This window comes from Fopius arisanus, unplaced genomic scaffold (assembly GCF_000806365.1).
Source record: "Fopius arisanus strain USDA-PBARC FA_bdor unplaced genomic scaffold, ASM80636v1 scaffold00046, whole genome shotgun sequence".
NCBI classification, from domain to species: domain Eukaryota; kingdom Metazoa; phylum Arthropoda; class Insecta; order Hymenoptera; family Braconidae; genus Fopius; species Fopius arisanus.
Window position 1 is genome coordinate 92,370 of NW_011887785.1, and position 13,085 is coordinate 105,454.

Genomic DNA, 13,085 nt, shown 5'->3' on the forward strand with positions numbered 1-13,085 from the left:
ATCCGAATCAGTGCAGATCGGTGTGTCCTCCGGTATACGTTAACGCACCTGGTGTGTCCTTTCTCTTCTCTCTATCTATTTTTCCCTCCCTATCCTCTTCATTATATTTTCCCACCCCAGATTAAGACTGGTAATTTTAATCAAATACTCAATCAACATCAAGTTGTTTAACTGCGGGAGACTGTGATTGTGGGACCATGTGTTTGGCTTATTTATTGTTCATTGAAGTTGTGAATTGAGGTACTACGGACTGAGCTACCATGTGGATCTATCTCTATTGTTTTTTGTTCATTTCTATGTAAATGTTTACGTAGAATAGTGTCGTCGATGTTGACGAGCTGGCGACAAGGTGACATTCGATATCGCTTTTTGTAAGTAATTGTTTTTTTCGTTGTTTTTGAAAATTCGTTATGGTCTCGATAATAATGAGACAGAAATTCATTGAAGACTTTCTTTGGGGGTATGTCTATTGGAATTTCTCGGAATAGACGTTGAGAGTGTTTTTTTTTTGGCGAATCGATACGTTGGGGTTGCATTCTCAATTTTTTGAAAATTGTTGCATTCTCCATTTTGTATATTTTCGGGTTGAACAAGGATAAATAGATTAATGGCGTGATTGGGGGATTGGACTGACGGGTAAAATTCTCCAATAATGAAAACAATGTAGATAAAACGTAGACGTTTTTTATACTTAATTTATAACGTTAAACAATGAAAGAATTACTTTTCCGATCCATTGGAGATTGAATCTGATAATAATTCCATTTCTAAAAAGGTAACTCGCCTTTTTTAATGGTCATTCTGTGAGGAAGACATTCGACAATTTCAATTAAGACATTCGACAATTTCAATTAAGACATTCGACAATTTCAATTAAGACATTTCCATCTCATCTCGACCTCTCCCATAAAAAAATGATGATGATCCCTTAATTATCAGGTGATAATTTTGGGACACTATTATTCAGAAACCAGCGCAATTAATTAATCCAATAAAACCAAATTAATTACACAATAAATAATAACAAGAGAGTAATAAAAGAGATTTTTCAAAGAGCCTAGACAAAAATATTTGAAGAACAAAAACTGACAATTCTTTTTTAATATTTTGGAATGATTAATTAACGCAAAATTCATTCATTTATTCATCCATTCATTTTTCCATTAATATCATTCTCTTCTGCTCAGGGCAATAGAGTTATAGGAGGAATATATGAATAGATGAAATTGATAAAGTTATAGAATATAATGGACACGACTTTCGTGTAATTATAGAAAATAATGTAGTAATGCTTCGATTTCGGGGAGTCGATGTCAAAATAATTTCTTGATTCGTCAGTGCCATTTATCCTGATTAATTTCAAATGGAAGTAATGGGATTTGTGTAGAAATAAATCAGAAGACTGAGTAATTAGCGACTGTTAATGGACTCTCGGAAAATTAAAGATTACTAATATGCCTGGAGTCAGAAACAAACTTTCCAGCAACTCCAAATATTCCAAGTATTTAATTCTGACATAAAATTGTTAAACCCATGATCAAACTGCAGAGTAGAGGAATTGTATGATCAATTGACAAAAATTATTCCTGCAAAATAAGAAAGTTTATTTATAAATCGATGAGAATGAAAATTCTCATCGAAAATGAAGTAAAATCGAGAAATCGTAAATTACTGGACAATTTTGATAATTAAATTGATCAACGGGAAATTTTCAGGGAAATAAATTCAATTAATCAAATGTTGATGAACTATATTTGTTGATGAGATCTTAGATAAAAATGGCATTCTGCTTGTTTTTTTAATTAAAATAACAAAGATGGGACACAGCTCAAGATAATCAATTACATAGACCAATCAATCCAGAACATTTGCATGAAACACAATCAACACAGACTATCTTGCAGTAATGAGTTGACTTTTCTCGAACGTTTCCTGTGATGCTGGTATCAAAGAGGAAAGATTTAAATGGGAACAAATGTTGACTTCGAAATAAAACAAAATCCTTTAACAAAGTACTTCATGTCAAGAGAAAAATTTCTCAAACGATGAAAACTTTGCGAATATCATGAAAAGAAATTTTTCAAATTGTTTCATTGAAAAATCCGGTTCACATCCTCTGAATTAAATGAACACTCCATTCCTGTAATTACAGCTGACAAATTAAATTGAATTTATTATCATTATTTAAATGTAATAAATATAATTTTTATCTGTCAAACGGTTTTTTTATGAAGATTATCAAATTTTTAATGATTTATTTATAATTAAAAGAAAAAAATTCTCGATTTAATTTATCTTTCATTTTTATCTTTATCATTATTATCGAGATTTAATTATGGTGGGGAATTACTATATTGGGGGAATCCCTTTTTTTAGTACATATTTCTCTCAGAAATAATTTTTTCATCAGTGTAATAACTCCTGTTAATAATTCAGTGCACACACTGGCTGCATGAAAATGTTCAACTAAACTTTGTCGAACTCCTCAAAAATGAAACGAGAGAATAAAAAAACAATCTTGTATAAGTTATCCCCACGAGTTTCCATACGACGTTGAAAATTATATCAAGAAAGTCTCTTTTCCCTCGGAGTGAAAAATCTCGCGGCTAGAGTTAAGAATAACGAGAGTAAGAGAAATAAAACTTGAGAAATCGTTAAAAGTTTCGATTAAATTTTTTTTCCATTTCTCACATTTCCATTAATTTTTCGACTCACGCGAGAAATTATTTGAATTCCCTTTACACATTGATTACTTTATTTAATTCCAAGAGTACAGTAGTTGAATTATTAAAAATATTGAATCATTAGAAATATACATAATTATTATTAATTAATGAGTCGAAGAAGGAAACGATTTTCCAGATTCAAATGATTATTTTATACCGTTCCATTACTGTTTTACCTTTACCTCCCCCATTTTTTAATCCGTATTATCTCACCCTTACCTATATGTACCCCTTTTAGTCTCTCAATTGGAGAAATTATCGATTAATATCCGAAGCTGTACTTTTAAAGGCTTTTCTGCATACCAACCCTTTCTCTTATCAAATGAGGCAACGCCCACCTTTTTACAGATCATAAGGGCTGATAGGTTTATCAAGTGACCCCAATCAATATTTCACCCTCATTTGACGATGATTAAATAATGATGAGTGCAATTAGATACTTTATTAATAGAAGATAGACTCACTGTGTTCAGGACGGTCTACTCCCTTTGAACTTTTTTTTTTTCATATTTTCGTTGGGGAATTCTAGGGAATTGTTGATCGGGTCGAGACTAAAAATATAGCGATTAAACTGAACGCGGGAATACTATATTAATAATCATATATTATATATTGATATTAATATATTATATATTAATATTAATATTCTGGTAACTGATATGTTAAAAATAACACAATCCAAAAAATAAAGAATTTAAAATATTAATTCGAGCTATTAAATTTTTTTATCAGGCACCAGAGACTGCCACTGGAATGAAATAATAAAAAAAGTTCATGTCAAATTTTTTATAATCGAATTTGATTTTTGGGGAGCAACAATTTGAAGCTGTTAGAAAATTCCCAAAGATCGGTCTCCACTCGATTTTTAAATGACTCCTTCAATTTTCTTAGGAACAAATTGTTTATTTTTCTGTGAAAAATTAATTTTTATCTGTCGATCTAGCTGTAACCGACGCGACTACTAAAAAACATAAAAAACAATAAATTCTCTACTTGTTTAGTACGAGTAATTGAACAAGAATTAATTGACAATCGGCTGTCATCGGGTTGTGGGAATGCAATTACGACCGCTGAAAAAAATTCAATTAACGTTAATGATTAAATTGTCTGGAGTTTTTGTCCGGCGCTAACCAATACTAAATTTTAATTCTCGACGATTCCGACATCACAATGAACGAAATAAAAGCTGAGAATTCCATAAAGTAAAAAAAAAAAGGCGGGAATACGGGCGATGCAGCCCTTTAATTTAATGGATTTTTCCGTTTTTTATTGGATGCTGTTATTTGTTAATTCATTATCATATTTTAATTAATATCAATGCGCCCTCATTGATGGAGACAGTTCCATTACTCTGATAGTACCCGTGTCATAATGCTTTATAATTCAGATTATTTACATTCGCTGTCACATCCAGGGAATTATATCATTTTGATAATTCCATTTTACTTTGAAAGGCTCAGCTTCATTAATGGCAATAATTTTTACTCACGGTGAAACAATGATTTCTGGCGTATTAAAATAACAAAAAATATCGCCATTTTTGTGGATTTAATCTCAATGTTTTCATTTTCATTTAGAACAATTTATTTAAACAATTTTTTCATCGTTTATAATGCGTGAATAAATGAATATTGAGTGAAATAGGAATAAAAACCGATGATTCAATAACTGGTAGTCAATTAGTTTATAAAAATATCAATATAAATGAATGATGTTTTTAAATCAATATTCATCTATAGAGATAATTGATAATATGTTATTTATTTGATAGGAATTTAATTACAAATGCTAGTAATTGATTTGGTGACGGTACCACAATTTTTGCTATTAACAATAAATCTCTATAGAATTGTTACTAAAAAAAATTGTGGAAATATTAAAAAATACTTTTCGATATCTGTGAGAATGAGAAGACAATCGTTGAATATCAAATTCCATTCTCCACTAACCGAGATTCGAATGGAGGGAATAATCCATCGCATATCCCTCGTTCTGGAAAATTAGTCGGATATTTGGCAAACGCTCGGGATTTTGATTCTGCCAAAGTTCACGCACATGTTGCTAAGCAACCCGGGATTCAGGAAATGCCCCATAATTTTTGAGGACTCGAGGTACGAGGGATTATTTTTTCTCTGAGCAATAAATCCGGTGAAAGCGAAGAGTCAAGTTTTTCGAGCTAAATAACCCACTCGTACCTCGCACTCGGGATTTTACAGAATAAATTGCTGACTTCGTTTCTGCGCATATGATTTTTAGGGCAGGATCATTTACCATGAGAACCCTTATTTTAAATATTCACCGTAAATGAGAATTTAATCTTTTTTAATTGAAAATTCAGACGATTTTGTGATTGAATTTTCTAGTTCAGTTAAGTTAAATTAAATTATGATCTCACGAGTGAGAAAATTTTCCATCACGACGTTCAAAAGGCGTGGGTAATTCCCAATTTACTGCCCAAAGTGATATAAACTAGGTTTTTTCGAACAGCAAAAAATGATCGATTGATCGATTTAACGATCGATTCCCAAAAAAAATCGATTCGCAAAAATCGACTTTAATTCGATTATTCGATTATCGATTACATATTCGATTATCGATTATCATTATTCCAAAATATCGATTCTGAATCGAAAAAGCCTAGTATAAAAAAGGGTCATTTCAACTCCATCAGTAAAAAGACGACCCCCAAAAATAAACCGAAAACCATAAAGTAAATGACAGAATAACTTTTTTGGTTGTACGAAGATAGAATAGATGGTTGGCGCGACGTCGCTCTCGTTTTCATTTCGTTTTCGTTTAGTTTTAGAAATAAGTGATCGTCGTGGTTGTCGTTTATCGGCACGCGTCGCAAACATCGTCGTCGGATGTCGCATGTATTACCAGAGGGGAGTTGGAAGACACAAATATAGATAGAAGCGTCAGATGCTTTCGCACGGTTTCAAACGAGCAAGACAAAAAGAGCGAAAGGAATGAGAAAAAGAAAAATAAAAAAAAAATGGAAAAGAAAAAAAAAGAGGAGGAAATGTTTTCTCGAAAGAGGGGACAATGCATATATATTCCTCGGGTTCCTATTCTCAGAGATACGCATCGTTCGTAGATTTTCAGTGGTGTTACAGTACCGGTTCGAATTTATAGTTCTAACCGCTCTATCTGTATCCTCAAATCACTTTGCTGCATCTTCCAACACACCAGCAGCTGTTTTTTTCACATCCACTTCACCCTTACTCCTTTTTTTTTTATTTTTCATCCCCTTATATCGTTGACTCGATTTTTCTCGGAGCGAATTTTCACGGGAGTCGAGGGAATTTTCACAAGGCATGAATTTAGGGAAAAGGGAAAAATAGTATCCTCACCTGTTTGCTTTGTTCGCACTAGGTCCTGGCTCTTTTTGTAAAAGCACTCTTAAATTGTTCGAGGATCTATCAAAGGATTTCTCAAGGTTATGGGTGAAACCCGGTGATTGACGTGCTTTTGTCGAGGATTTTTCTGAATGGTGTATTGTTGTTATATATTTTTTTCCTGCCTTGAATTTCAGACTGGAGTACCGTTAAATCATTTAACAAACAGAATTATGAGCAACTTCACGCTCAATCCTTCAAAGCCTCAAACAGAATCCAATAAAATCCATCCCAAATTTATAAACAAATATATTCATCAATTTTTTGTCGGATAGGTAATTAGCATTTTTAGGAAAATTTCCGAAAAATCGATTGTTTATACAGCAATGTCAGGAAAAACGGTGATAACTGTGAGACGTGGGAAAATTGTTTTCCGTGCAAATGGAAAAATAGAATTGCTATTCAGGTGCTTACTACCAATGAAATCGGGAGAAATAAAAATTTAAAACCCAAGTTACACATAAAGTCACAGTTTACAGTCGTTGTGTACCTCAGAAGCAGTTCACTACTTGTTTATATATTTTTCAACGCGGTTTTCTCGACTAAATAACACCAGATTGAGAATCGGTATTATGATCGAGAAGCAATATCTACCACTCGTAAATTTAACAGCTCGAGTTTCAATCCAGTCTGTTTTATACTTGAAATCCTCTCCTTAAAAGTATACTTTACAGTATTTATTGTACAGTCTTCAGATCAATTCGTATTCATTTATCTATTTTAATAAATTATTCCTCAATTTATTATCAAATTTTTTATTTAAAGAACAATTTTTTATGATGACGATGTAAAAATCAATATAATAAATAATTCTGGGATTTAAATAATTTAAAATGACTAGATCAACTTGAATTTCGTGAGGTCATACTTGCAAGTAGCAATTACCAAATCAATAAAAAACAACAACAAATAACTTTTATAAAAAAAATTCCTAATGGTTTTTCCATCAATTAAAATTTCTCCACAAGGTACGTCAATTTTGGGAAAAAATTTTTAATTTAATTTCCTCCCCTTGAGAATTTTCTGGACCGTATGGGGCTGTCGTTGTTGTCGTTGGAGAACTTTTGTCGTTACTACGAACTTTCCAAAGGTCACGGTCGCATCTCTTTCTGTTTCTCGTTGTATATCCGAAAGTTGGCCAGCAGTTTTCACTATTCCTTCACTGTTCCATCTATCCCTGCCACCCTTTGTACCTTAACATTCTCTCATCCCGAGCCCTCACACTTTTCAGTCTCCACTAATGCCCAGAATGTCCCCTTTGAGATGAGCCACGATCAAAGCACCAGCACGGCAATTACAAATGCAAAAAGTGTGGCGTGAAATTGTGTAGACGAGGTACCAAAATATGTTTCTGCGTGCTTTCATATCGTTCACTCTCGAGTACTGAGTAAATAGATGCATTATACATTATAGCACACCCACATGATAAATACAACTCAATCCTATATATAGTATACATACTATTTTTTTTTATTTATCATCATGTGGATTCATTTGCGGGTGCATAGAAAATTTTATCTCATGAATTCCACCAGAAATTTCAATTTTACTTATTTTAAAAAAAATTCTGAATCTGGGGATTTGTAGATCCGTGAATCAGATTGAAGTGAAAAAAATATTTCCTGTTCTGGTTTCATCATTTTTTAAAGATCCACACATTTCCGTAGTAACGCGTCTATTTTCAAAATTTTTCTGCAAAAACTTCGCATCATTCATAAAATCTCTATAAGATTGTGGAAACTACTTTTAGTGTTCTCTGTGTGTGAATAAATGTGGGGAATTTTTGGGTACAATTAGTGTGCTTCATTTTCATTTAGAACAATTTATTTAAACAATTTTTTCATCGTTTCTAATGCGTGAATAAATGAATATTTAGTGAAATAGGAATAAAAACCGATGATTCAATAACTGATAGTCAATTAGTTTATAAAAATATCAATATAAATAAATGATGATTGAAGTGAAAAAATATTTCCTCTTCTGGTTTCATCATTTTTTAAAGATCCACACATTTCCGTAGTCACGCGTCTATTTTCAAAATTTTTCTGCAAAAATTCCGCATCATTCATAAAATCTCTATAAGATTGTGGAAACTATTTTTAGTGTTCTCTGTGTGTGAATAAATGTGGGGAATTTTTGGGTACAATTAGTGTGGGTATGCAAAAGCAGATGAACAAACAATGCGATTAAAAGTACCATGAGCAGAAGGGTCACCTGTTAATAAGATGGAAACATCAACACTCGCACTGCTTATGTTTATCATGGCTTGTCTCTTGTGTCTCCATTTTGCACAACCCTGAAATGCTATTACACAACCCTTAACACTCGGAATTTTCCCTTGAGACGCAGAAATATACAGTCATGTGGATAATGGAAATAAGCTCGTACCACTATTCCACATCTGTGTTGTCCTCTCGTGGTAATGACTATTTCTTTCATATTCTCATTATTTTTCTACTTTACCACAGCCCCAAATTCTAATTACTCTAGAATTTTTCTACTTGAAATTAATAATTATTTATTCATCCAAAATGGCCTGGAATTCATCTAACCCACATTTTTCCTTTTTTTTCTAAGCCCTCCCATAAATTAAATAATTATAAATATTTATTATTATCATTATAAATATTTATTATTATCATTATAAATATTCATTATTATCATTATAAATATTTATTATTATCATTATAAATATTTATTATTTAATATTAATTCTCCGGCCAAGGCCACAACTTTATACTTGATTCAAGTATGTAGGTCATGCATGTTGATCATTTTAATTAGTTTATTACTTATTCAATTAACGATGACAATTACTTCCAAATATTGATCTTTACAAATCCAAATAATTTGGAATAGACTATTAAAAAATCATTATGGAGTGTGTTAGGCGCGTTGATGAAGCAAAAACTGGCGGGCGGATGGAGAATGAAAGAGAAAGGGAAAGGGAAAGGCAAAGAAAAAGAAAAAGAGCAGGAAAAAGGAGCAGAGAAAATGAAAATAAAAAAAGGAAAGTAACAACGAAAGATGGATTGTGTTGAGAAAGAGACAAAGCCTGCGTTTGGCTGAGTAAAGTAATGACGATGCATACCCTGGGATCCCATTAACGTTCCCCAGTGCCTTGCGTTCGTTTTCGGTTCTAAACGAGATGCTCAAGAGGGAGGGACCCTGAGGAGGAGGTGGTTTAAAGGAAATAAATTGGGATTATCCGTGGTAGATGGGTGAGAGGAGGGTAAGGGTAAAGTTTCCACCGCGACGACGCCTTCGAGTAAGGACACAAGGATCTGTAGAGGGAATTTATATGAGAAAATTATTATGGTAAGGAGCTCCCTTCACCTACCGAATTCGTACCAGAAAACGACCTTTTCCATCCTACAAATTACCCAACGTCAAACATCCTATTCCAGATTCTTCAACGATTTTCTTCATTTTTATTTTATTTTTTCTCCAACGCTGTCGGGAATTCCTTCGAAAATGAGTCGTGATTATTTTGATGGCCTTGGAATTGATTTCAGGGGGAAATTGATCGGAAATATATTTAAATTTTGAGAGTTGTAATTATTCTGTCAGTCGTTAACTAGGCAACACAGAAATTTAATGTTGAATTTTAGGTTTAATGTCGAAATACTTAATTCAAGTATATTAATATATCTTAAGTATCATTAATATATCAAATAATATATTGATATATTATAGACATACCTAAATCATACACAATATTGTTTAACTATTGATTAATTAATTTTTCCTATAAAATAAGTTTCACATGTTTTTTTTATTTTCTTTTTTTTTACATTTAATTATCATTAATTCAATGATCCTCAGTACACTCGGTTCAATCTATTTTTTTCGAATTAATACCAAAAGGCTGAGTCACATCCCCTCGCCATATCTGCCATTACAAACCCAAAAATCAATTTCCATTTCTCTCCACTCCCGAATCATTCACACCGCCTTATTTGGGTGTGAACCAAAAATAAAAAAAATATATCCGAGACGTGAAGCCCGAACTGTTCTATGACATTTAACGGAATTGATCAATGGTGAATTGATAATGTGGCAATGAGAACAGATTTGTCATCATCATCATTTTCGAAATAACGCGGTTCGATTTAAAAATGGGAGAGATAAAAATAGCGGCATTATTCTCGTTGTAATGAACGGGCTCGTGATTAATGAGGGGAAAACAGTGGGGGAGCGAGCGTATCATTAAAGAAAATAAAACAAGTTCGTCATGCGAGAATATTGGATAAAATGCGGTTGAGGTACGTTCCTGTGTCTAATAATCACGGGAATCCCCGGAATTCATATTAGGGAATCTTTACCGGAAAGGTAGAATGCCAGGGCAAAGAGAAAATGAGATTAACGAAATTCACTTACTCAGACTGGAAATTATCTGATTTACCCGTCACCACAAGTATTCTCGAATTATATTAATTGTTTTCTTCCTGCACACGATTTATCTCATAAATCATTGAGATTCTCTATTTCGTTATTCAATTACTGCACAGAGAGAAATATTCAATAAAAATTATCTTCATTTCCTGTAATTTTGGAGCGAAATGTGGGTGTCGGTAATTTTATGGAACTGTCGCGTCATTTTTATCTGAAGTCACGGAATTTTTCTGTGGTGATTTTTCCGTAATTTTTATCTGAATTATCGGTAAAAAATTACGATACCGTCACTTAAATTTATCGAATCCACTCCGTAATCGGTAAGTGACCAGAAAGTTCCGTAATTTTTAATAAATAATTCTAGTAAAATTCATACGACGATTGACCGAGAAATTGTGGAATTACGAGTTCTTTGGATTTAGATTATAAATTGGTTTTAACGGGGTAGTCATTACGGGATAATTAAGGGGATGAGAAATTGGGATTTTGGGATGAGAGGTCATGACCTGCGACGTGTCGGTAATTAGATCTCGGAGGGGAGTAACAATCGGGAGAGTTCAATTACGATAAAATGAAACAGCCCTTTTTACACTGAACATTCCCCAATATATGGTACATCAATCGTCAAAATGGCGGGGGAATTTAACTCGCGAAATGAACACGAATTATCAATTTTAGTATCACAGACTCGCAACGTCTAAAAATTCGATATGTCATGTACAATTATTAGTGTATATATTTATCCGTGAGGATTTGTCACGGCCATTTTAATTTTCTGACCTCCGTATCACTGCCGCCATGATTATTTTCGCAATTTTTCACACTACAAAAATGACAAAATAAACCCGGTAAACGAGAAAGACTTACCCTCTCCATTACTCTCATTTCTCTCCCATAAAACTGGAGAGAAAAAATAAACTGAAAGAGAGAGAGTGAGAAAAACTCAGGGTCTCAAGTCACATTTGCCCTCCGCACTCAAGTGCCGTAATCCATAGATATATCTCAACAAAAATACAAAGAAATAAAAAAAAAATATATATAAAGCGACTATACATCCCGCCATAAATAGGACCATAAATATCTTGGATGACTGCCCCCTAATACGCCTAAAAGTGACATATGCCCGCTGCCTCGAGTTTTTCTATTTTTCGTAAATTCACGGTTCTGAAAGGTGCAGAAGAATAAGATGGCGGGTGGTGGACATAAAATGGAAAAACGTTGAGGCGAATGTACGTGATGCACAGCGAAAGGTGTTGGAAGATTCTTTATCCGTGGAAAAACCAAGACATACCGTTTCAGTGTAGAATTTTAGAAATTCTCAATGTCGGTGAGATGTCACTGGGGGAGGGATGGGTGGTACCCAGAGGGGGTTGTAAAAAAAAAAAATAAAGAGGGGAGCATCCATCTCCCACTCTTACACGTATTTTCACGTCCCATCAATTTTCGGTCCGAGTTCTCGCCTGTCGTCGAGCTTCCCTCCTACCCGTCACCACCCCCTGACCCTCTTCCTCTTTGTCCGTTATTTTTTTTTTATTTTCCCTTTTTTTTCGGAGCCAACGCCCGGAACGAGGTGTTTGAGAGACAACCCCCCTCTGTGTGATGTCTCACTTTCTTTGAGAGAATAAAAAGGCGTATCAAAATTTTATCGAATTCCTGGGGAGATGATACACTGAAAAATATCTCTCGGTTTTGAAATTGATTAAGTTTATTATAAATTGGTTTATTTGGAGGATTTTTTGGATTTTATTTTTAATTATTTTAAATTATAAACAATATTGTTTGTGGATTCATCATCATAAAGCTAATCCACGGTGGGGGAGGGGGAGGTGAAAGTAGGGGAAGTAAGGAAAGTAGGGAAAATAGGGAAGTGGGAGTGGGTGAGGGAGGGAGAGAGGGAGGGAGGGAGGAAGGGAGGAAGGGAGGGAAGGAGGGTGATTGCAGATGATAGTAAAAAGGTGATGGTTCAATTGGGGATGAGAAAAAGTGAATGATCTTTTTTACACCTTTCTTTTCTCGTTGTTTGGCGTAAATCCTGAAATCGATATGTAAAATCCCTCCTATCCTCGCTCTTCTACTTCCTCTTTGCTCACACTGTCCGCGAAGTTAAACTGGGATGAATTTAAATCCTTGAACCATTTTGCTTTCCCCGGATCGTACCACCTTTGCCCTATTAGGTTCATATCCCACTGGGATACTGATATGTAAGAGAAAGAACGAGAGGATTGAGTTGAAAAATAACGAGGTATTAGAGAGAATGTGAAAATCTCGTCAAATCTCACTGGATAAATTTCAGATAGATTTTATTTATCACAAGTGAGCAATGCACAAACAATTAATTAATCCCGGTCGGTTGTTCTTATGTATTTTTTAATCCCGAGGATTTATTGGGACTTTTTTTTTCGGTCGGCAACATAATCCTTTATGAAAATAAAAGGGAATGAGAATAGAATTTTTTTTTAGGTATCATGCAAAGGCTTTTACCTCTGTCGTCATTTTGTTATTGTTTAATTACTTAATGTTTCTTTTTCATGTAGGGATTTTTAATTTTTCATTAAATAAATTCATA

The 13,085-nt window shown here is 33.6% G+C and overlaps 1 protein-coding gene across 1 annotated transcript in view; it reads left to right on the top strand.

Moving 5' to 3' along the window:
- The window catches only part of LOC105267308 (slit homolog 1 protein), a 24,570-nt gene continuing 11,485 nt past the window's right edge, over nt 1-13,085 (top strand). The window contains exon 1 of the mRNA XM_011306083.1: nt 1-371. The gene's annotated coding sequence lies outside the window, so the exon portion shown is untranslated. The remainder of the gene's footprint in view (nt 372-13,085) is intronic.